Source organism: Mesoplodon bidens, assembly GCF_964165515.1.
Source record: "Mesoplodon bidens genome assembly, chromosome: 2".
Classification (NCBI taxonomy): Eukaryota; Metazoa; Chordata; class Mammalia; order Artiodactyla; family Ziphiidae; genus Mesoplodon; species Mesoplodon bidens.
Genome location: NC_138177.1, coordinates 147006123 through 147031624, shown reverse-complemented (window position 1 = coordinate 147031624; position 25502 = coordinate 147006123). Strand labels below are relative to the sequence as shown.

The 25502-nt window shown below is 50.0% G+C and overlaps 1 long non-coding RNA gene across 1 annotated transcript in view; it reads right to left on the bottom strand.

Moving 5' to 3' along the window:
* The window catches only part of LOC308606367, a 33602-nt gene extending 8421 nt beyond the window's left edge, over positions 1-25181 (bottom strand). The window contains exons 1-2 of the long non-coding RNA XR_014013807.1: positions 24479-25181; positions 7787-7864 (exon numbers count right to left, since the gene is read on the bottom strand). This is a non-coding gene — a long non-coding RNA (uncharacterized lncRNA). The remainder of the gene's footprint in view (positions 1-7786; positions 7865-24478) is intronic.
* Positions 25182-25502: the final 321 nt, after the last annotated feature.

Below are 25502 nucleotides of genomic sequence, written 5' to 3'. Positions count from 1 at the left end.
CAGAACCTTGGTTCCCATGAACTCCCATGAATTCTGAATCATTTCGTTCTCCAAATCTACTGTATCCTTTAAACAATTCAAGTATCACATCCACTAACACAGTAATAATAAAGGAACTAATATGGAATTGTATGGGCTTTATTTGTGCAGCTTTGGAAATGGGTCTTAACTACTCACCACCCATCGTGGCATAATAGAAAATCAGAACTCTGGATCATCAGGAACTGAATAACTTCACCTCACTTAGTCAATATAATCATAGCCTAAAGCAGAGAAACCTGATGTTTTAGTTACCTGAGTTGCAGCTGGTCACCAAGATCTGGTCTCTCTTGTCTCTGGCATCACCCTGCACATAACTGTCCACATTACAGTCAGAAAGATCTTTCTAAAATGAAACTCGCGTCTTGCCTTCAAATCCTATGGGAGTGCCAGGGTTCCTCTCTCCCCTCTCAGCACCCTCTCCCTCAGTGGGCCTCATCCACCTCCAAGAATACCACCTATATGCTATTTATTCTCAAATACATCTCATGGTCAGAATGCTATCCTGATCTTCAGACTCCAAATCCTACATGACAGTCCCAGCTTGGTCTTCCATCAGCCTCCCATCTACCAACCCCCGCCTCTTCTAATGCTTCCCAGCGCTGTAAATGCTTCCACCAGCCGTGTGGGAATCATCCCTGGTCACCATCTTCCCTTTCTCTTACTTCACGCTCAAGTCATTCCGATTTACCTGCTTCTTTCCAACTCTGCTGCCTAGGCCCCCGGCCCCTGAATCTAGACCCCTGTGTTCTCTTGCTGGGATCCCTTCAGGAACCTTCTATCTGGAATCCCTGCTTCTGTCTTGCTTCTCTCTAAGCCATTCTTCATACAGCAGCCAAAGGGACCTTTTAAAACATAAAATGGAATATGTCATCCTCCACCACTCTGCTTAAAATCAAGTAGCACTTCCCACTTCTCTTAAAATACCATCCAAAGATGACAGAGCTCAGCATAATCTGGCCCCTGCCTACCTGTATTGGATTTGTAGCAAGTCAAGTTAAGCTATGCTGGAACTACATTTCCCAGAGTTCCCTTCACTGCATATCCCAGGTGTGCAAGGGGGTACAGAGAGGGTTTGTGGGAGATTTGGAAGGAGGAAGCTGAACAGCAGTCATATTCTTTTACACTCGAAGTGCAGGGTTCCAGGCAGTGACTTGTGCAGCCGCTCATGTGGCGTGGGGCAGGGCTAGCCTGCAGTTCCTCCATCTCCTGCCACACCATCCTTTGGCTTCTTCTTCTCGGGCCCAGGGGAGTGTTCAGCTCCACGATGAAGGGCCCCGCTTCTCCTGCAGGCCACCGGCATAAACCAAGGAGGAGTTTTGGAGGCCCTGAGACCTTCAGGATTCCATCTTCACTTCTTTCCTCTTCGACTCTGCCCTGGTGACTTCAGGCCCCAGCATCAGACACAAAGACAACAGGCTCAGATAGACAGTTACACCACCTGTTACAGCTACAGAAGGTCAGGTCTCTGTAATGAATCCCTTGTTCTTACTCCTAGCAGTTCTTTTTTTTTTTTTTTTTTTTTTTTTGCGGTACGCGGGCCTCTCACTGTTGTGGCCTCTCCCGTTGCGGAGCACAGGCTCCGGACGCGCAGGCTCAGCGGCCATGGCTCACGGGCCTAGCCGCTCCACGGCATGTGGGATCTTCCTGGACCGGGGCACGAACCCGTGTCCCATGCATCGGCAGGCGGACTCCCAGCCACTGCGCCACCAGGGAAGCCCCACTCCTAGCAGTTCTGTTTCTGGGACTGGACCGTGCTGTGACCAATGCCCTGCCTCTCCAGGATCATCCTGGGCAACGCCTCCTCATGCTCACTGCGGCCAGCCTGCCTGGCCTTCAGTTTGTTTTTTGCTTTCTTGAACATGTGATGCGCCTCCCACTTCTGAGCCTTTATGTGTGCTCTCTTCTTCCTTTGTGTGTATGGCTCTGCTTCACACTCTCTGCCTGGCCGACTCCTGTGCTTCCTGCAGATCTCAGGCCTGTTATGTTTTCTCATGGCACTAAGTACTTCTTTGTTTAATAGCCCTTGATGGTTTGTGGGGTTTTTTGTGTGTGCATGTATACATGGTGTGACCATTTATTTCTATTATGTCTGTCTCCCCAGCAGACCATGACCTTCATGTAGGCAGGGCCATATCTGATAGCTCCACCTCCTGTAGCCCGGCCTAGCCCTAGTGGAGTGGGCGCTCCATAGTAGTTCTTTCGTGATGATTTATCTAACAATTGGATGAAACAAAGAATGAGCAGACAAAGGGAAAAAAGAAAGAAAGGGAGAAGGAAAAAAAAGGATGAAAGAGAGAGGGAGGAAAGAAGGAAGGGAGAGAGAGAAAGAGGAAGGAAGGAAGGGAGGGAGGGAGGGAGGGAAAGAGAAGGGAATAAAAAGAGGTCTTATTTGTTGTGCAATTTTCAGCTAAGTTACCACTTCCCCAGGAGGTTGGGTTAGAGGCCCCTCGGGGTTCCCTGCTCTCACATCCCTTCCCACACTGGATCCGGAGTGTCTCCTGCTTTCTCCTCTCCCCCACCAGACTGTAAGGTCTCTGAGGTGGGGGCTGGGTGGGAGGAGCACAGTGAACCTGTGACAAAGGTGCTGGATTCATGGGAAGCCCGAGGTTCTCAGCCTGGCGTTCTTTCCAGGTCTTTTACCATAAACTCCCTGCTCACCCCCAGGCTCAGCTTTTCCTCTCCCCAGAGTCTTCACTGTTACCTGAACAGTCATGCTCCCCTGGCCTCCAAGCCTTTGCATACGCAGTTCCTTGCTTGGGCTGGCCTCCCTTTCTCTATCCGACAACATCCAGATGCTCTTCCCGCCAGCCTTCCAGAGCAGGCTCCACCCGGCCAGCCAGAGGACAGGCTGCCAGGGGCAGTGAAGGCTCACACAGGCTGCGGGGCTGACTGATTTTTTCCAAGGGTTTTCTTCCGCCCAGATGCTTCCCCAGTGATTGAAAATTTTGCTTAAATAACGGAGGTCACTGAACCAAAAAACCCACCAAAACTGAAGGGAGGGCTCAAGTCAATCCTGGATATTGTTTCCTGGGTTCTGGGGACCATAACTCCCTTCACTGCCAACAGTCTCAGCTCTGCCCTTGCTGGGGGGTCCTACAACACACCCTGCCCTCCACCTCCTCCCAACTCAGTGCCTTTCCCCCTGCACAGGCTCTGGAGTTAACTTGGGATCAGTAGTATGGCTGCCTGTGGTCCAGAGTTCCAGTCCTTATGCTTCATTCATTCATTCATTTATTCACTCACAAGTATTCCTTTTGGGCTGGGCACTAGGGGTACAAGGTTAAGAGTCTCTGACTAGGTGAGAGGCATGTAAACAGTCACAACCTCGTATGACAGATGGGATCACAGGGGGCCAAAGAAGAGAGGACATGGGGGACGCAGGAGGCTTTTCCGAGGAAGTGACATCTAAGTGGATACCTGAAGGATTATAGGATTTGGCTAGGCAGAGGGGCAGGTGTTCCAGGCAGAGAGAACAGCAAGTCAGGCCCTCAAGCAGAAGTGAGGACTGAGAGGCTGACTGGGACCACATCACAGAGGGACTTAGAGGGTCACAGTGACAAACTTGAACTTTTCCCAGGGGGCAATGGAGAGCCACTTATAGGTCTTTGTCTGTCCAACTGTGAAACGGAACTAACCACCTTGCATGTGATTCTGCTGAGGAGGGAGGCCTTCTAGTGCCTCCTCTGCTCTTATCTACCTCACTGTGGGGCCTGGGCCTGTCCTTCCCTCCTCGTACCCCAACCTGCTCCACGCCCAGGCCTCTTCAACTAGAAAATGAGGCACTGGGACTAAAGGCTCTGCCAGCTCTGAGATGCTCCTATTCTAGGATAATCTCTTTAATTAGTTAACTAATCAATTAAATAAGATTTTTCTGAGCACAAATTTGATGGCAGGCATTTTAGAAGAAGATGGGAATCCCCAGTGCTCTCCTGCAGGAGCTCACGGTGTGCTGGGGAGGAAGATACCCGGAGCTGTACCCATAGCACGAAGCAGAATAAGTTCAGAGCTGTGGGAGCCAAGTGGAGTGAGCAATTCATTCTCCCTCGGGGATCTGGGGGCAGCTTCAGAGAGGAGGTGGCAGATGGTCTGGGCCTTGAAGGCTGCACTGGGGTATGAAGATAGGGCCTGCTTTGTTCTGGGAGAATGAGTCACCTGGGGGGCTGAAGGCAGGAAATGAGGCCTGCAGACAGGTAGCCACCAGGCCCCTGGAGGCCCTGAATGCTGGGCTCAGCGTGTGCTCCACCTTCTGCAGGGCGAGGGGAGCCCAGAGGAGCGGGGTGAGCTCATCCACTCTGTCTAGAGCTGACTTTGCTTCAGTGACTGGAGTCAAGATCATGTTGTGCAAACGGGAAAGGAAGGGTCATTTTAGAGCCCCAGCTATCGGCCAGGCTGTGAGCCCGGTGCCCGAAATACAGGATCTTCCCTGCTTTAACCCTGATGAGAACTCTCTAAGACAGAAATGCTAATTTAGCTTTCACGGGAGGAAACTGAGGCTCAGAGCAGAAGCACTCTGTGTGAGGTCACACAGTGAGAAGGTGGTGGAGCCAATGTCCATGAGCGCCAGACCCCAGAGCTCTGCCCTACCCCCCACCCCCACCCCAGCCACCCCTGACTGCTCGGTACCAGCCCTGGGATCCGACCGTGACTTCTACCAGTGCCAGTGCCTGTGTCCAAGGCTCTGTCTGAGATGTTTCCGGCTGACCTCTGGGGATGGTGGGGTGTGGAAGGGAGTGAGTGTTGGAGGGCATGGGGAGGAAGTGCCCCGCATCTGTCCTGTCACTGCACACCCTCCAAGAATGGGCACCAGGCTCCCCACTGCCCTGGGTGGGAATAAACTCTTGAACTCTCCACAGAGATAACAAGTGCTATCTCCTTCCGGGCCTGAGTGTCGGCAGATGGGGCCTCTCGGGCCAACCTCCGGCTGCTTCCACCCGCAGCTGTGAGGAAAAGCTGTCTGAAGATGGTGGGGGGCCCTTCACATTCTGCTCTCCCCTGGAGATGCTCCATCGCTTGCTTTCTTAGGGTCCATTCAGCACAGCCCCTGTCCCGGACAGCCTAGAGTGAGTGTGCAAGACTCAAGGGAGCTGTGGGGTCACATCCCAGCTCGGCCACTTCCCTGAAATGGGGTTGTGAGCAGACTGCTTCTTTGTGCCACAGCTTCTTCATCTGTAAAATGGGGATAACCCCTCCCAGGGGCCAAGTGAAACTGATGCCTGAACACAGTGCGCTCTTTGCAAACAGACGATCACTACAAAGCAGAGACAAAAAGTGAGCCGCACAGCTTGGGTCCAAATGCCCAGCTCCACCCTCTCCAGCTGTGTGAAATTTGGGAACTCTGGGAAAGTTTTCTTCAACTCAGTGCCTTGGTTTCCTCTTCCAGAAAATGAGGGTTGTGAGTATGACACTGGTTAACGCAGGCGAAGCACCCAGGACCATGCCTGGCACAGTGGCAGGTGATATGTAAGTATCATTTATTTTTGGCGTTTCTCTCTGCTTCACCCTCTGATCACTGGTCCTCCTGGGCCCTCCCTGCTCTGGAAAGCGCCAGTGTCTCTCACTCTCCTTTTCTCCCCCTGGGCAAACCTCTCTCACACCCACACTCTCTCTCCCATTTCAGGGGGAGGGAGGCTCGGCAATCCCTTTCCAGCACGTGTGGAAGGACTGAGGCTGATGGGGACACAGGCTTTGTGGCCCAGCTTGGAGTGAGTAGCCTACATCACTCCGTCTCCTACAGTGCCTGCCTAGTGCTGGAGAGCAGACCATCCTTCTGATCCTACAGACAAAATGCCACTGTAGTGATTCATGGACTCAGGATCCCAGAAAGCCAGGACTGAAAGGGGCCCCAAGGGGTAGCCCACCTGTTCCACATCCCTGCCCCTTGCCCCCGATCTCCTAATAGAAGGCACCAGACCTCCAGTATAATCTCAGGGTAGCAAGCCTGATCCAGTGTCCCCTGCTGCTAGGACTAGTGCCCAAGGAACACTAGGTCTGGGTCTCTCAGGCCTGGGGGTGAGCCTGTGTCCCTTCGCAGTCACAGCTGGGCAGACCGGCTCTGAGTCTTTGCTATTTGAGGGCTGTTTTGATAACCTCTTACCATTCCTCCCCTCTTGCAAAGCCCCACCTGATCACCCCACACCCTGGGCCTCCTCTTATCTCCTCACTCTAAGCTCCCCATCCATTACTGTGCACGAGTTTTATCTGAGTCTCCATGGAATGAGATTGATTTCTATGAATAATTGGAATAGCTGGCTGGTGACCCAGTGTTGCTGCCACCAGGGTGATTGGGGCTTCAAAGCTCACATCCAGCTCTTCCCCTCTCTCCATTCCCATGGCTGTTATCTGGTCCAGGCCACCCTGACCTTTGGCTTGGATCACAGTTACAGCTTTCTGACTACTCTCCCTGCCTGGTTTACTGCTCCTTCCCTCCCACCCGCTTCTTCCACTCCCACCCATCTCCTCTAGAGCAGCCAGATCCATCTGGTAAAGCTCAAACCCTTCCCTAGGCTTGCCAATTAGGGCCTTTCTGATCCAATCCCAATTTAACTTTTTGGCCTTATGGTAAAGATTCACCCTCGTGTTCCCTAGGCGTAATCAAAGAAGGTCTTCTCCCAAGTTGCTCCCTCTGGGGGTGTTCATTCATTCATTCATCAATCACTGTTGAACACCTACCTTATCCAGGACTTCATGGGCACTAAGAATGCAGATAGGAATAAGGCATAGACCTGTCCTTAGGGAGCATGTGGGCTAGTGGGAGAGGCAGATGTATAAACAGGCGATCTGTAATGCAGTGAAATAGGTGAGGTGTCTAGGGAAGCACAGGGTTGGAAGGGGTGGAGGAGTGGAGCTGCGAGAACCTAGAGAGTCCTAACCCAGCCTGGAGTTAGTAGGGAAGGCTTCCTGGAGGAGGGGGCATCGACTGTGGTCTTGGAGGACGAGAAAACTGACCAGATGGACAAAGGACATTTTCTTGTTCAACAAAGCTTACTTCTTGATCCAGACCAATTCAAATACTGCACCCTCTAAGAATTCTTCTTTAATTGGCAACACCCACACTGCCCTCCACCCAGGGCTGGCCTCATGAGTGTGCAGCTCGTGGAGTCCCTTAGAAGAGCCCACACTTAGAAGAGCCGCATGCTTGGTTTAATCTTCTGCTGTTGCTGTCTGAAATTACTCAGAATGTCAACAATCCGCATTTTCACTAGGCCCCTCCAACTTAAAGAGCTGGTCCTGCCTCCCTCAGCTCTTGTCACTTTCAACCTTGTATTATACTTGTACCCTCCTCCCCAACGAGATGCCTTATCTTTTCCCTGAAGAGCATCTACAGTTCCGGGCGGGCCTGACTCATCCCTGTCCTCAGGGTCCAGCACAGAGGTGGGCACCAAAGAGCCTCTGTGAAGATTTTGGTGAATGCAATAAGACCCCACTGGAACCCAGCCATTTCATCAGACCCAGGACAGCAACCCACGGGAGGGGGCAGGGTCCAGCTTGCACACGCTCCAGGAATTCAGAGACCGGAGAGATGGCTGTGGCTGGGACCCACCACTGCTCTCCTGTCAAATGTCCCTTCTCAGCTCTCCCCGAGGTCTAGTCTCAATTCTCACCGCACTGATCCCCTCCCCCTTCTGGGCCTCTCCCTGGGCCTCTGGGCATAGCAGAGAGAAACTGGGAGGTAGGATGACAGCATCTTAATTTCCCTGCTAATTACAAGTGCTGGGAAGAGAGGTGCTAAATGCCACATAATTACCCAGGAGGAGACACGTGCCAGACTCCTGGCTGCTCTCAGCCCCAGGAACTTCACTTTAATGGTTTTCTTTTCTTCTTTCTTAAAAAAAAAAAAAAAAAAAGATTAAAAGAGTTAAGGCCTGGCTTTCTTTCTCCTTGGGCTTAGGAGTTAAAGAAAGCAGTCCCTTTCTTAAAGCCCTGTTTTTATCAGGGACCTAGATCCAGACCCTCCGCATTGGGTCTGGGGAGAAGGTCTGAGGATCCAACTATGTTTGTACTTGAGTTAGCCTGTGGGTGTGGGAGGTGGTGGGTGGAAGGAGGAGCCCCAGCCTCCTGGAGACACACACACACACACACACACACACACACACGCACACGCACGCGCACACACACACACACACACACCCGCCGCCGCCGCCGCCACCGTAGCCACCATGGCTCCACCTTTATTTTTTTCATTCACTTAAATATTTATTTTTTTGTTTTACATCTTTATTGGAGTATAATTGCTTTACAGTGGTGTGTTAGTTTCTGCTTTATAACAAAGTGAATCAGTTATACATATACATATGTTCCCATATCTCTTCCCTCTTGCGTCTCCCTCCACCTTTGAGAACGGGAAACTCGAGATGCAGTCTTGTTCAGGGTTGCAGGCATGAGGAAACAGGGAGGGGTCCCCTGTGGGCCCCCCTGCATGGGCTCCGCCACTCATCCCGAGGGCAGGGGTGGGTGCAGTGTCACCCAGTTGCTTGGCCTCACTCCTGTGCCCTGATGCCTGCCAGCTTCAGGCATAGCTTGAAAGCCTCCCAACAGGAAGCTATTAAGTTGATGAGCATTCTTGTGGTCCTGGATTGATACAGCGACGCTCTGTTTCATAAAGCTGTTGTAATTTCCATAATAACATTTTCCTCTTCTTAAGTAAACTTGGACCCCAGCCCGAAGAATGCGGCTGGCTTTGCCTGGGGAATTCAGGACCTGAGATCGTGGAGGGAGCACTCCCTGGAAAGGTGGGAAGGGGAAGGGAAAGCCACAGCTCCCTGAGCCCAAGGACTGGGACTCGTAGGAGCCGGTGGAGTCTGGCTGAGCAGGAATCTCTGGAAGACTCGTAACTCAGCCCTGGGCTGGGCCATGGCCCCTCCATCCTCCTGGGTGTATCCCTTTTATAACACAGGGAGGCAGCCTAGAGCAGTGGTCAGGAATATGGACTCTAGGTTTCGATTATAGAAACACTATATACTACTTGTGTGGTCCTGGGTAAGGCACTTAACCTCTCTGTACCTCAGTTTCCTCATCTGAAAAATAGGAATCATAAATGTACATAACTTACAGGTACATTGTGAGGATTAAATAAGATAATATATGTAAAGTGCCCAAAAGAGTACCTAGTGCAAAGCATGTGCTCCACACATTTTTCAAAGAAGTCCACACAAATCACTGTGTCTCATAGGTAGTTTTATAATTCTAAGTTTCTCAGATTCTGGAGTTAGGGAATAATAAAATCTTGACATTTTTGAGCCAATGAGTTAAAAAACTCCTAAGATCATGTAGTAATGGAATCAGATAATAGTTAGCAATGTGGAATCTTAGATTTAAAGAATCCTGGACTATGAAACAAAATGCTATTCACATCCTAAGGTCTTCAAGATAAGCCCGACACTTGACGATTCAGTGTCTGCTCCCACATCCCCATGACCATGAGTTTACTACCTTCAAAATTTGCCTCCCGGGAAGTTAGTACTGAATACAGATCTCTCTCCTTTGGCAGCCCTACTTGGTCCTAGTTCTCTCTGAGCCACCACAGTGCATCTGCTTCCTCCTCCCAGGAGAGCCCTGAGAGACTGGGAGAGATGGAGACATCAGGTTTACCCAATGCCTGCTCTTCTCCTAGCTGCCTTCTCTTAGAACAAGGCTCTCCATTGTGTCACTGATAGGCTGCCTTGGTCTGACCAAGCCCTGCCACCTAAGGTCCCACAGTGAATAATACCATGTGAACTTGACCATGGTAGGGCTCAGAGGGACATCTGTCACCCTCCATTATCTTTTTCTGTATATATTTTTTCTTCCAGTTTTATTGAGATATAATTTTTCCAGGCTTTAAATATTTAATATTATTTTCAGGTAATGTATTCATATATTTCCCCTGACATTAAGAAAAATTTCAAGCTTAAAAATCAAAAGAATTATACAGTGAACGCTCTTACATCACCGACTAGATGCACAAAAGTTAATATTTTGCTAGATTTGCTCTATCGGGCATCTGTCCATCCATCCCTCCCCCTCTATCCATCCATTAAGACAACTTATTATTGTGTGTGTGTCTAAAGTTTATTAATGGTACACATTCTTCCAAGCTATTTTAAAAATCTACTAACATCATTCTATTTTTTTTATGTCCCTTTTAAGAAAATGGAAGTATAGTTGATTTACAACATCATATTAGTTTCAGGTGTACAACAGAGTGATTCAATATTTTTATAGATTGTACTCCATGAGGTATAATTGACATACAGCACTGTATAAGCTGCAGGTGTACAACATAATGATTTGACTTACATACATCATGAAATGATTATCACAGTACATTTACTGAACATCCATCATCTCGTATAGACACAACACTAAAGAAATAGATAAAAAACGTTTTTCCCTTGTGATGAGAACTCTTAGATTTACTCTCTTAACTTTCATGTATAACCTATAGCCATGTTCATTATCTTTATCATGTTGTACATCACATCCCTAGCACTTATTTATCTTATAACTGGAAGTTTGTACCTTTTGACTGTCTTCATCTAATTCCCCCTCCCCCCAACCCCTATTTCTGGTAGCCACAAATCTGATCTCTTTTTCTATGAGTCTGTTTGTTTTCGAGGTATAATCCACCTACAACACTATGTTAGTTTCTGGTACAAAACATAGTGATTCGATATTTCTATACATTTTTAAATGACCCTCTATCATCTTTTGACTTGGTCCAGAATCATGTTCTTTCTGGCAAGTGAGCTTCTCTGGAGCTCAACTCTTAGGGCCCATTCCAGTGAACAATTTCAGGAGTGAGCATGTGTGTATGTGGGCATGTGCATGTGCGTGCCTTTGTGGGTGCAAACGTATAGAAGTTGGGCAGGGAGCCTTGTGGCTGGATCTCAAGACACTGAGAACACAAAGACTAAAGAGGGAAAAGAAAGCAAGTGAGATGATTGAAAGTCCTTCCTTGGGGACACTGGCCCAACCCTCACCAGGAGCAACACCCACTCAAGTCGTGGCACGTGCTGCAGGATGGACAAGCCCCTGTCTTACACACCTTCCAACTGCTGTGCAGAATATGCACAATTCCCATGATTATTTCATAACTTCTCCATACCCATTTCCTTTTAGAAGAAGCAGTCTGCCAGTGGAAGGCCTATTAGCCCCTGATGTTAGTGTGACCTCGAGTTGAGGGTATTTCCCCAAATATAGCTGGCAGGGTATCTTGATAGGGGTTGGGAATGATACATATGACTGTCTGGTGTGTCCTGCACCAAGACGTCTGAACAAGGAGCAATTGGGGCCTAGATCCAGTCTGCTCACAAGATACACACCTTGGCAAGGGGCTGCATCCAACCGGAGGAAGGGGCATCTTTTTCTAACACACACACAGGTGTCCTAAGGTCTAGCAGCAAGCAAAAGGGCGGTGGAGAGGGTGATGAAATAATGAAAAATGTAGGCCCAGGGATAAAGGAACTGTGAAAGGTAACAAATTTGTTTTGCCGTGAGAGGCACAGGGCTGATTCAAACTCAACTCCTTTCCTTGTTGAGCTTCAGTCTAATCAGGAAACACCGAAACAGACCATGATGAGAGGCCATGAGAGTCTGGAGGAGGGTGGGGATGAGTCTGGAGGAGGACCCTGCTCTGAGTCCTGGAGGTTAAACAGGGGTACACAGGTAGGAGAGGCTGGGAGGGGAAGCCTAGGCAGCATGGAGATGTTGGAGAATGGGGAACATGATATTGTGATTTATAAGAAATAGATATTTGGTCATTCAGATGACCAAAGTATATTCCTTGTATAATTTTGGTCGTCATCCACTGTTGTTTTGTTTTGTTTTTTTCTTTTTTGCAGTACGCGGGCCTCTCACTGTTGTGGCCTCTCCCGTTGCGGAGCACAGGCTCCGGACGTGCAGGCTCAGCGGCCATGGCTCACGGGCCCAGCCACTCCGTGGCACGTGGGATCCTCCTGGACCGGGGCACGAACCCGTGTCCCCTGCATCGGCAGGCAGACTCTCAACCACTGCGCCACCAGGGAAGCCCCATCCACTGTTCTTGGCTCATAGCTCCGAAAGCCCTTGGGATTTCCTGGAGGATAAGAGCCACGGGAATATCTTTTGTCATAATATGTGGTTTCTTGTCCTCAGTTCCAAATGTTTCAGAGCCATCGAGGCGAAATGGGTGTCTTGTTATTCAAGATGCCTTGTTTCACGATAACTGGGTTTATGTTAAAAGGTGGCTGTTGGAAAGCACCTCAGGGTGGGGGCTGATTGCCAAGGGAACCAACTGTGTGATTACAGGGTTGGAACTTTCAGTCCCACCCCGATTCCTGGGGAGGGAAGGGGGCTGGAGTTTGAATCTATCTCCAGTGGCCAATGATTTAATCAATCCTGCCTAATGAAGCTTCCACAAATGCCCAAAAAGACTGGGTTCTTAGAGCTCCCATGCTGGTGAACCGGAGCACTTCCCTGTGTCACTGTGTCTGGTGTCAAACTCCACGGAGGCAGAGAAGCTCCTTTGTTCCAGACCTTGCCTTACATATCTCTTCATCTGGCTGTTGATTCATATCCTTTAATATCCTTCGTCATAAACTGGTAATCTAGTGAGTAAACAGGTTTCCTGAGTTCTGTGAGCTGTTCTAGTAAATTAATTGAACTTGAGGAAGGAAGTGTGGGAGCCTCTGGTTTTATAGCCGGGTGGTTGGAAGCGCAGGTGACAACCTGGGCTTGCGATTAGCCTCTGAAGTGGAGGGCAGTCTTGTGGGACTGAGCCCTTACCCTGTGGAATCTGCCACTACCTCCAGGCAGGTATCGGCAGAGCTGAGTTTGATTGTAGAGCAGCCAGCTGGTGTTGGAGAATTGCTTGGTGCTCTGGGAAGCCCCCTGCCACCCCCCACCATGTTGGAAATGGGTGTTAGAATCATCTTAGGAGTGACTCTTAGCACCCAGCGTAGGGCTTAGCATGAAGAAGTCCTTCAGTACATATTGGATGAATGAATAAGTGATTAAATGAAGGTGTATGGGTGACAGTGGGGAGACTGGATAAAGCTGGGGAGACGGGCAGAGCCTGAATCTGGAGGGCCCCCTCAGCTATGTGTGAAGATGCTCCAATGTTTCTCTTGTCAATGATGGGGAGCGATTGGGTGATTCGATTTGTTAGAACGATCCTTCTGGCAAAGGTGTGGAGGTGGCCCAGAGGGGTGAGATTGGAGCAGGGTCACCGTCAGCCACGTGTTGTCACCGCTCTGTCTTTGAGCTGGAAGCCGGGTGAGTGGGGCCGGGCAGACCTGGCGCAGGCGCTTACTTCTGAGGGTTTAGGAAGGTAGAGCTAGGCGCACGGCTGAGCTGCCTATGCAGCTGGAGGCGGGGCAGCAGGTGGAGGCACTCCTGGGTGCTCCTCAAGACTGGCCCTCGTGGGGGTGGGGCTCATTCTTCACCTGCAGGAGCATTGCCTGCCCAACCTGAGCCTGCAGGTCAGAAGCAGCATCTGGGGTCTCTCCCAGGATAGACATGAGACAACCTCCCTCCCAGTTCCAGAGCTTGGAATCCAGTGACTGCCTAAGTTGACAAGCCAACATCTCTGGACCCTCAGGAACTTCCTCTGGGAAAGCAGTGTCCTGGTACTGGGTTCCGTGGACAAGGAGCTGGAGACAATGGGAGCACCTAGAACGGGCTCAGAAGCCTGACAGTGCTGGCAAGCAGGGATGGGGAACAGGGGTCTGAGAAACAAGCAAAGCCCAAGAGGAGAGGATGCTGTTTGAGCCCCAGCTCTGCAAAGTGACCTTAGCCAGGACACCACTCCTCCCTGCCCAAATCTGGAGAACTCATATAGCATGGGTCTCAGGAAGGGGCCGGGAGCTCTGCAGCCCTCCACTCCTCTGACGGGGACTTGAGGCCCAGGGCTTTCTAGCTGCTTTGGAAGAGGCAGGGGGAGCGAAGGTGTGTTTGGAAAAGGAGAGGAGCTGAAGCTCGCTGAGGGCTGTGGGGTGCCGGTGTCCCAAGAATGAGGAGTGGGCACTGAGCATGTGAAGGAGGCAGGGCGGAGGCTACCCAGCTGCTCGCTCTTCCTTATTTCCTGCAGCCCCGCGTTGCAGAACTCCTTGATCAGCCCTCACTCGTGTCTGTGGCCACATCTCTAACTTAGACTCCAGCTCCCTGCCCTTCTCGCCTCCCTCCTTCTCTGCCTGCGCCTGGTTGCTCGCCCCTGTTCCCTCCTGAGCAACTTTCCCATCTGCCTTCGGAATGTCCACCGGCCCTCAGTTCAAGTGCTTCCCCTGCCCAGCAGCCCTTTCCCTTTGCTGCCCTCCCTTCCTGCTTCACCTTCAAGCCCAGAGCCATGTCTCTCCCTTCTTCTCTCAGGAAACATTCTGTTTTACCTTGAATCTTTTTTGTGCCCGGGAGATTGGAGCCAGAGGGCCCGGTTTGAACCCCTGCTCTGAAGAGGGATGTGAATGTGGGCATAGGCCTTATCCTCCCAATGCCTCCATTTCCTAGTTTCTAAAATAAGGGTATATTGGGAGTTCCCTGGTGGCCTAGTGGTTAGGATTCCGGGCTTTCAGTACCGTGGCCTGGGTTAAGTCCCTGCTTGGGAAACTGAGATCCCGCAAGCTGTGCGGCACGGCCAAAATAAATTAAAAAAAAAAAAAAAAAGGATCTATGCCTTTAAGACAGGGCATCCATCTGTCCTGACATGCTTGGGATGGCCCCGGTTTATGCCTGTTGTCCTGTGTAATTATTAATAGAGCCCCCTCACTCCCAGAAGTGTCTCTTTGTATGATAAATTATACGTTCGTCCTACTCCTGAAGCTCTTATGAAGATCAGATTAGATAATCCCCTGAGATAATCCGTGTACAGTTTCTGAGCAGAGTGCCTGGCATAGAGTAAGTACTCATTAAATTCACTTTTCTTATTTTGTTCCCCACAGGCTGAGCTCTTTGAGGGAGAGACTCTGTCTGATTCAGTTACAATTACCAAATGAGAATGGCCAATTATCTGAGAATTTAGAGCATAGTCAAGTCCAATAAACGCCAAACTGACGCTGAGGGTGACCTTGTCTCTCTCTCACAACTCAAAAGCCCGTCAGCAACGTTATCACAAGCTCCTTTGGGCACCATGCTGTGGCCTGAGAGCAGGGGAGAGCCACACTTCCTGTGCACCTACCCTGCGTGCTCTTTCTTTGGGGTGTCGACGCATCCTCACGTTCATTGGAAAGGTGGGTCTGATGCTCCAGGACTGTGGCCATAAGAGTATCTCTGTTTTAGGATGATAAGAAACAGGGCCGGGAGTGGGGAGAGCTGAAACCGAGGAGTTAGCAGAGAAGAGAGGGCTCAGGGTTTATGAGCCCCAGCGAAGGAGTCTGTGTGGTGTTAATCTGGCTAGAGACGTGGGCACAGTCAAACCTGTATTTTGGCAAGATCACTGGCCCTTTTGTGGGGGATGAACTGGAGGGGTGCGAGACCACATGGGAGATGATGAGGGCAGGGCCTGCGAACTGGAGAAATGTCTAAGGATGTCTAGGGTAGTGTTCAACACGATGCCTGACACACACTTGTTGGTACTATTGATTAGTAATAGTACCATTCATTATCACCATAATCATAGGAAGAATAATAATAACACCTATTTATTGAACATTATGATGCATGATGTAAAGGGATTTACCCACATCGTTTCCTTTAATCCTCATGGCTATCCCATCAGGTCGGTGCTATGACTAACCCCATTTTACAAATGAGGAAATTGAGGCCCAGAGAATTTTGATATCTGGCCCAAGGTCACACACAACTGAAAAGAAACATTCAGGATTTCAAGGCACAACTGTTCAACTCCAGAGCTTATGCTTCCTTCAGCCTCCACACCAACTGCCTTGGAGGAATTTCTCAATTGTCCTGAGCACCGAGGAGAGAGACCCAGCAGAAGCCCATGTCAGCTGGCCCTGGAGGAGAGAGGGAGGGTGGTTTATCGTGTAACAGGGTCTCTGAGTGAGATGAGCTCTGAGGGAAGTATCCTGGCAGCCTCTGTCCCCGAAGTCACCTTCCACCGATACAAGCCAAGGCTGACCCAGAAAGGCAGGGAGATGAAGGGATCCCCCTGCCCCAGGCTTTGGTTCCCTGAATGCCTCCAGGATTACCTGTCTTCCAGTCCCAGCTACAAGTGATGGAGCCATCCAGCTTCCTCCAGAGACCACCATCTCTCTTCTAATTGGTGGAAAATTGGTTGCTGTCAGGAAATCACCGATTTTCCACCCATTACTGGGGGACCAGGGCTGTGTAGCTGTGGGGGACTCTGGGTGGGGAGCAGATGCTGATTAGGCCCTGCAGTTAACGATCAGGTTCGTGGACCTCCTCAGGCAGTCCTCCCAGACTGCTTATTAACTCCCTGCGAAGACCCATTGGGTAGGAGATATTGGTTAAATGGAACGCAGGGCCACAAAAGAGTTACTATTCATTAGGCCTTGGTTGTGGGAAGGGAGGAGAAAGGGAAAAAACTGTGGCCTCAGTCCAGGAATGTTAAACAGCCCCATAAGTTGGCAGAGAACTTTATAATTGCTGCTATTAAAATATATGTATTTATATAGGTGATTTGTTGGAGGAAAGAATCTCGGCATTCAGAGGAGATCCCTGCTAAGATGTCACCCAGAATTAAGTTGTTAGCGACTAGATATTAATTAAGGCTGAGGGCTCCGATCCCTTCCTCATCAGCTCACAGAATATAATTTGCCTACAAATGCTACCGTTACAATCAACTTGAATTTGTCTGGAGCTCTCCTCCAGCTGGATTGGGTGAGTTCTACCCCATCATTTGAGCAGAGGGCAGTGGAGGAGCAGGAGGTCTGGCTTCCACTCCCACCCCTGTCCCTGACTTGTGAGGAAGGGGCTTCTTGCTCCAGTTTCCTCACCTGCAATAAAGGGGTAGAAAGGGAAAGGGGTAGCTCAGGGATACGTCTGAAAAGCTCTTCTCACCAGAGATGTTCTGAGACCCACAGTGTCGGTAAAGAGGCAATACTGGCCTGAGGTTGAGAGTACATTGATGCCAAGCTTCTGCAGTCTCCACCACCCAAGAAATACAAAGGCCTTGCCTAAGGGAAGTCAAGGAGTACTCTTATGGGGCCAGAACTTCAACTGCCGATAGGGCTCTGTTCTGAAGGTTGGGAGAGGAGGGCACTTGTCAGTCTCGGTGACAGGCAGCACTGTACAGCCAGCCCTCTCACCCACGTGGGCCTCTCTGTCCTCTGACTGTCCATCTCTGTTCCTTGAACACTGTGTTCATGCTTTCCCTGCTCCAGACATTCTTCCCTTCTGCTCACCACCTTCTCTACCTGGCAAACACCTGTTCATTCTTTAGCACCAAATTCGTGTCCCTTTTTAGTAAACCTTTCCTGATTGTCCCAGGCAGAGCTAGGTAGGCCCTCCCCTAAACTGCTTTTCTTGAATCCTCTAGTCAAATCTTCAGTTAACCTTGCCTTGCAAGAGGTCATTGTCTGCACCTTGGTCTCACCTATCAGGCTGTGAACTTCTTGAGGCTAAGCCACACCATGTCTGATTTGCTTGAAATCTGTGTAACTCATCCCAGAGTAGGTATCAAAGTTGGCTGAGCTTGATTTATGTTTCTGGCTTCTGCAGTGTCTTTGAGAAAGGCTTCCCAATACTTTGCCTCTGGTTTCGAAGAGGAAAATGGGCTTTGAGATCGGGTGGGGCCCTGGTCCTTGGATGGTCTCTGGGGCTGTGGGGTCTGGACTTTGTTCTCAGCTCAAATACAGGCACTTGAGAGGGGGTCCCATGTCCCTACCCTACCGGGGACTTCTGGGCATACAGGGTATGATTTGAGGAGGCAGGGCCTATATCTTCGTCTCTTTCTTCCTGAGATCCCTGACACAGATCTGGGCGTACTAACGGGATCTGGGGGGAGGAAGTGAGGCTCTATTGCACTGAATTCAGTTGGTGATGATGGAACTCACCAAAGAGACTTCAAACCCCGGCCCCTAGGCAGAGGACTTTGTCTGTGGCTCCCTCGGTTGGGGGCTGAAGATCAAAAGCAACAGAGGTGCTGCTGACTAGAAATATAAACAGGTTCAAGAAGGGCTTAAAGAAATTCCTGGATGACAGATCCCTAGCAGGTAACAGGTCATTAATAACCGAGAAAGATGATGATAGTAATAATAATAATTAATAATAATACCTCCAGGAGAGCTTTTATACTTTTAAAAGCTTTTTTTCTTGCCACTATCTCATTAGATACTCACCACCTGCTTGGGGGAGGTTGTGGATGCTCAGAAAGGTGAAGGGACCTGCCTGAGGCCACACAGATCATTCAGGGCAGAGCTGGCACTGGATCTGAGGGGCATTCCTACCTGCCACCCCAGGACGTTCTTAGCGGAGGGGACACTCTTCAGAGGAGGTGTGGGATGTGTCCTGAGCCCAGAGCCCCATTTCTGTCCTTCTCCCCCGATTTCAATGGCTCTGGTCCTGTATCGTCATCGTCATGCTGCTTTGGTAAGTTCTTCACTCCAGGCTGTACACAGGGTCCTGTCCAGCTCCGTCGCTGACCTGCCACATGACATTGAACAGGAGTCTTCCACTCACTAGGTTTCCCCATTTGTGCAAGTGATGGTTAACCTCTTGGATCCACTGTTTCCTCTTTGTAAAGTGGGTGGCAGGAGTGCCCGTCGTGAGGGGGAGATGGCTCAGTACATATAACATGCCCAGCAACCTGTCAGGCACATAGAGGGCACTCAGCAAATGGGAGTTTGGGGCAATTCCTGAGGAAAGCGCCCCCTGGGGTAGGACACTCCAGGCTGACTCGGAACAGACTGAGGGGCAATTTGCTGTCTGTCCGCCGTTCTCCCGCTCAAAGGTGTTCCACCTGGGTTCTGTAGATCTGGATGCACTTCTGGGGAATTCCCTTGAGTTTCATGGACCCTTTGCAGTGGTTCTTTAGAAAGTTATTGGTGACCTGTGGTATCTTGCTAGAATCCTGAAGGGGCTATTTTATAAGTGGAGTGTGGCTTTGGGAGTTTTGTGACTCTGCCAGATGTGCTCACATCTAAACGGGTGAGGATATTTGTTCTGAAGCTAGTTCCTCTTATTTTATGCTTGCTCTACCCTGTTCTTTGGAGCACTTGTTCTCAAGTGAAAATCCTGGTCCCCCTTGGGGAGTGAAAGGGACCCGTGCTGCCATCTACAGACAGAAAAGTGACTAGAGCCTGGTTAAGAGCAACAGAAAAAGAGGAAAGAATCAGTCACCAATCGCAGCTGCCTCTCTCATTTTACTACCTTAATGTTTTAAAATCTGTCATTGTTCACCACTATTGTCTTCAGATGTCTCACCTTAATGGAAATTTCTGGTTGCAAACCAAGATACATATGGTGCCACTTCCATTTGGGACCACCACTGGAGCCCTGGCACCATCACAGTGCCTTGTATAGCGTACAAAGAGTTTAGGTATCTGATCATCGATTGGTCATTATATTCTGTGTCACTGCTTTGGTATTGGATCAATATTTGTGAAGATCCCGTGCAAAGCTTTGGTTTAGCAGATCCCATTGGGATGGGATGATCCAAAAGGAAGCACCAGGAATTGGCCAGATGGGAAATTTTTGTTCTTGTGGGATCAGCGGGGCCAGAAGAACTCCCTCCAGATACAACTTGGGCCAGTGCCTGGAGAGCAAAGAGAGCATGTTCTGGGGTCAGAGATCCATCTGGCTGACGTGGGGAGCAAGGAGGAGATATGTGAGTCCCTGCACCCCAGGTCTCATGGTGGAGTTGTGATCTACTGCCAACTTTCCACGGGCACAGAGATAGTGAACAGTAAGTGAACTTGCACTGGGCACCCTGGGGGTACAGAGCTATTCTACAGAGAAGAGCAAACACGTATAGACTAATCTTAGAGCGACAGATGCTAACGTGTCACAAGGAACCCAGTGGAATTTTCTCCATGTGTCAGAGGAGGACTTGGGAGCTCAGAATGGAGAAGTGTCCTGCCCAAGGTCCCCCAGCAGGTGGAGAGCAGAGCCAGGGCTCGAACCCAGGCTCCCTGCTGCTCACCACAGGCTCTCCAGGAAGACTTTCACAGGAGACCTCCGGAAACAGGACCTTGCTCTCCACCCAGAGCTCCCTTTCCCTGAGGGCTACGGAGAAGAAGCTTAATCTTTAATGAACTGGCTTTCAGTTTAACTTCCCCCTTGGCAATGATTAATACCCAGTGACCTAGTCTGGCATCTGGTGATCCTGACCAAGACTGACCCAAGAGAGTGTTGGTGGTCTGCAGGCCCACGTGTGGGCTTGCGTGCAGCTGGGCAAGGTTGAGGGGTGCTGCACTGGCCTCTCACCTAAAAGAATCTCTTCTGTCCTGTGCCAGGGCTTCTATCATTAGATGTCACTGCTCGGAAGGAGGACATCACAAATGCCCCTGGTCAGGGGAGCTGGGAATAGAAGTTGTGTTTAAAGTCCTCATTGGACTGTTGATTTGACCTTTCTGATGTCCAGCAGCTTAGAGGAATTACAGGATTCACGCTTTTTAGTCAAAGGTTAACAAGCTAGTGTGACATCACCGGATCCACAGCACAAGCAGACTGGAAGCTTTTCATGGGCAAGGGCAGGGTCTGGAGAGCCGAGTTGTGTGGGGAGAGAACTCCAAGATTCGGAGCTGCAAAGACCTCTGTGCTGAGTCTAGCGCTGATCTTCATTCACTGTGAGAAGGGGGTAAGCCTCTCTCAGCCTCAGTTTCGTGGTCTACCAAGTGGAGAAAGAATACTTCTATCTAGACTCTTTTCAGGATGAAAGAGAAAGTCTGTGTAAAGTATCTTATCTAGAGGAAGCACGGACTACACGGTGTTTCTTCTCCCGTTTTCTCCCTTCTCTGGTTCACCTTGGCTGATCCTCTGCAGTGGGAGAAGAAACCAGATTTATCCAGGGAGGAGGGTTTTCCTCATGTGCTCTGGGATGCTTACAAGGACTGATTCTCTCCCTGTGAGACCAGACAGTTGGCTTGACATCAAGACTCCATCCTTTCCTGCCTCTGTAGGTACCGGAGCCAGTGAGCAGAGCTGGGCCCACTTCCCTCAGTTTCCGCCTGCCTCTTCTGATGGTTGTAAGTGTGGCGAGCTGAGAAAGTGCCTCGGTCTGAGTCCATCACCGCTTCTTGCCTCGGTTTTGTTTCTTAGCACCAGCTGGCACCAGCTTTGAGTTCGGCAGCAGCTCCCTCCCACTGCTACCTAATGGGTGCTCTTGCATGCCAGCATCAGGCATCCCCGGCTTGGTTCGGAGATTTGGTATTTCAGTCCCCTGCCCAGGCTGCGATACGCTTGTTCCCCGAGTCATCGTGAGAAGCATGACCTGACGGGACCACTAATTGCAGCAATGTTATCCTTTCCCTCTATGCTCCAGCCCCCGCAGGACTGCCCTCGGCTGCCTAAAGATGACTTCCTCCTCGTGTCTCCGTGTCTTCCTCTTTGCTCCTCCTTGGAACGCCTTTCCCAGAAGCTCTGTCTGGAGACCTGCTTGTCATTCAGCTGGAGTGTTGCTTCTCTGATCCCTGGACTCTGGGCCCCCCAGTCCTTGGCTTCCTCGGTCCAGCTCTCACCACTCTGCATGGCATCAATGTGTCTGCCTGTCTCTCCTACAGACTGGAGCCTCCTTGAGTAGTTTCCGAGTCCTGGCCTGGGGCTCAGTGCCCGGTGCCGTTTTCTTGAGATCACGGAGGTGAAGTCCTGTGTGAAGGCAAGCAGGAAAGTGGCTCCTGCCACCTCCCAAGGGAGGATGGATTGGGAGGCCTGGGTTGGGGGTCAGGCAGGCCGAAGCAGGGAACCATGAAGCCCCCAGCGGAAGCCATGACTCCTTCTCTGTTTTGGTTTTGCTTTCGTGGGCTTTTCATTTCAGAAGTTAATCTAGTTAATGCCAACAATGTCATTTCAGCAAAGCCAGCAAGTTCCTTTTTCCCTTTATTTAATGAGCCCCCGCCCCCACCTCAATCACTATAATAAAAGGCATGCAGGTGGGTAATTACAGAGGTGTGAAATAAGGGTGCTGGACGAGGGCCAGCTAAGCATTCTGGAGCATCCATTGGGAGGCTTCTGGGGAAATACCCAGCCCTGCTATTCAGTTTCAGGTAGAAAAATGGAAGCTTAGAGAGAGTGAGGAAACTTACATAAAGCTACATAGCAGGTAGAAGGCAGGGCCAGAACAGGAATCCAGGTCCTTAAACTCCAGCTGGGTTCCTTTCCACTACTCAATGCCAATCCTATCCCCTTATGTGTATCCTGTGGAGCATGCCATAGGAGTTCCCACCTGCCATCCATCCATCCATCCATCCAACCATCCATCCACCATGTACTCTATAGATACTCATTGAGTAACTACTACGGGCAGGCACTGTGAATATGGTGGAGATGAAGGCTTTCACAGCCCTGTCCTTGTAGAGGTTGTCATCTCAGACAACAGTTAGCCTGTTGGAGACACACTATGTGAACAGATGGTTTCAATATAGGGTGGTAAATCTATGTTTATTGTAAGAACTGGGTGCCTCCTTCTGCCCTTGGGGCCGTAGAGAACTTCTCAGAGGAGGGATAAAGCATTGCAGTGAGTCCCGAGGACAGGAAAGAGTTTGCAAAAGGTGGTATGCTAGGGCATAAACGTTTTTAAAAGAATCTGGAAGGATATTTACCCAAATGTTAACAGTGTTTATCTCTGGAGAATGGAATTTGGAGGGTAGTGGGTAGGAGATGTTAGAGAACAAAATTTTACTGTCTACATTCCACCGTTGGTATTATTCGAATTAGAGTGTATATGTATTAGCATTTTAATAAAAAAAGATATTTCTATTTGGAAAAAATACTAGAGGGTATTTAAGGAACATCAAGTGGCTCAATGTGACAAGTGCAGAGCGCTGGAGGGAGAGAGGGAGAGCATGAGGCCAAGGAGGTGGGCTGGGGTCAGTCTAAAAAGGTCCTGAAATGCTGGGCTAAGGAGTTTGGATCTTAACCATAGGGGCCCACGGAGGGGAGAGCAGAGGCCACATCCACAGAGCCTAGCAGTGCCTGGCACATTGTAGATGCTCAGTTAATCCATACCTGATGTGGAATGAATGGGGACGAGCAGATAATGTGGAGTCATCTAGGGTTTGAAGCGGGGTGTTGTGGTGTGGTGCTTTGCTGCCATGTGTTGGTGGCAGTGATGGGCAGTGGGGAGCCCCCTGTGGGAAAATGTGTACTTGCAGAAGTGGGGAAGTGGTACAGGGAGTCCTATAGGAAGAGAGAAAAGGATGCTGTGGTTTCTTCTCAGACCAGAGGAGCATGGAATGGGGCCAGATCCATGGGCTTTGGCATAAGTCGACAAGCATGGGGAGCACTTTTTTAGGTAAGAAAATTCTCAGGACAGAGGCTTTTCCAGACCAGACAAGGGTTTTTGGTGTCCTTTGTGGCCACGAACCATCACTTTCGCCTTCCAGATGTGTCTACTTCAATCTCTCGACCCTTCCGTACATCTTCAACACTACAGCAGGAGTGATCCTCCTAAAATGCATTTCTGACCACATTGCCCCCTTGCTTGAATCCTTCAGGATAAAGTTCAGTCCCCTCACTTTGGCTTGGGAAGGCTTTCTGACCTGACCCTTGCTTATTTGTTCAACTTCATCTCCCAGCATCTTACTCAGACCCTACTCTTCAACCAACTCCATTGCTCTCAGTGAACTGAGCAGCTTCCTGCCTCTCTCATGGCCTGGATCAACTCGTCCCTCCTCCCTACTTGTACCCCCTCCCTCTACCTCCCATTTGCCTGATGAACACCTAGCCCTCCTTTAAGGTTCCATTTTTGGGTTATCTTCCCATTTTGGGTTATCTTCTTCGTGGTCAGAAAGAAGCCTTTTCTGATCCCATCCCCCATTACTACCAGCGTTCACTCCTCTGGGTGGACTTATTATGCCCTCCCTGTGACCTTAGGCCCCAAATGCTCTGTAATATTAACTAGATTTACTAGTAAAGCACCACGGCACCTCATGAACTTAGTATTTGCATATCTACCTCTCCCCTGCCACACACCCCACTTCCCCCTTTTCTCCAGCTATAAGCTCCTCAGTGGCAAGGGCTATTTTCCACTATCCTTAGCACCTGGCACAGAGGTTGGAACATACTAGGTATTCAGTAGGTATTTGCTGAACCAACGCATGAATGAGTAACATGACACCTCTGTAATGATTTCTCTTGTAAAATAGAAAATCAAAGCACACTCCTATCTTCCCTTACCTCGAGGTGCCAGGAGGGTCCAAACATCCCTGCAGCAGAGAGCTTCCTGCATTGGAAGGCTGCCAGGCAAGGAAGCAGGAGACCCGAGCTCTCATCCTGGTCCCTCTGCCCTTGGGCCATTCCTTGCCCTTCTCTGGCCTTTAGTTTCCCCACGTGGAGAGTGAGGATAATAATCCTAGTGTTACTTCCCCATAAAAATGTTTTGAATCTCAAAGATGAGACCAAAACCACTTACTGTGCAAGTGCAGGCGGGACTGAGGTGTCAGCTGGGAAGACATGGTCGTCTGCCAAGCAGCCATGGCCAGGATTTCTTGGGTGGTGGTGGGGTCCTCTCCCACCACTGATGGGGGCTGCTAAAAGACTCTCTCCTCCTCCAGCTCACTCATGTTGTGCGGCTCAGAGAATGTTAATTATTAGGCCCCGGTCCGCCCGGAGAGCCTCAGATGAAAGCAAGCTCAGAGTGTGAAGTCTAATCGATGCCCTGCGCCGGACGTCAGGGCCTCTGCTCGCTCTGCCTGTAGATGGATCATTAATCCAGGCACTCCGGCCTGGAACACGGGGCCCAGGAAGTCCTGAAACATTCCTGACCACCCATGGCTCAGACCAGCAGCCCCACGAGGCAGCCAGCCTGCCACTGTGTCTCAGAATTTTACAGCCGCAAAGTTAGATGCGATGCAGAGAACAGCTAGTCCACGGGCAGAAATCCGGGCTCAGTCTGTACATTCGCCTGGACTCTGCAGAGGGGAGCTCCTTGATGAACAGTCTGGACTGAGGGGACGGATCTGCGTGACTTTGGGCCTTGTTTCCCCTTCTGTAAATATGGGAGAAGGATACCTACCTCACAGGACCAATGTTAGGAATAAATGAGTTTGTGTGAAAGTTTTATTTTGAGATTTATGAGTGATACTCACCTTTGAGCTGTCATGATCACTGTTAACATTATGAGCCCCTGTGTCTGGGATGTGTTCATTCTTTATCCCTAGAGTCTTCTTCAACTCACAAGGGGTTGCTTCTCTGTTTGAAAACGTTTATATCCCCGGCGCCTTGAATATAAAATCAGGACCCTCTTGCCTTGTGTCCAAGGCCCTTCAGCCTGTAGCCACGAGCTTCCTTCTCAGCTGCATCTCCTACTTCTCCCCACCCATCAACTGCCACCCAAACTCAGAAAACGAACCTTTGATACCCACTTAGCTTGGCACGTCCGAGCTCCTCACCCCTTTTCTCTTGGTGAATTTCCACCCGTCTTTCAAGGCCCTGCT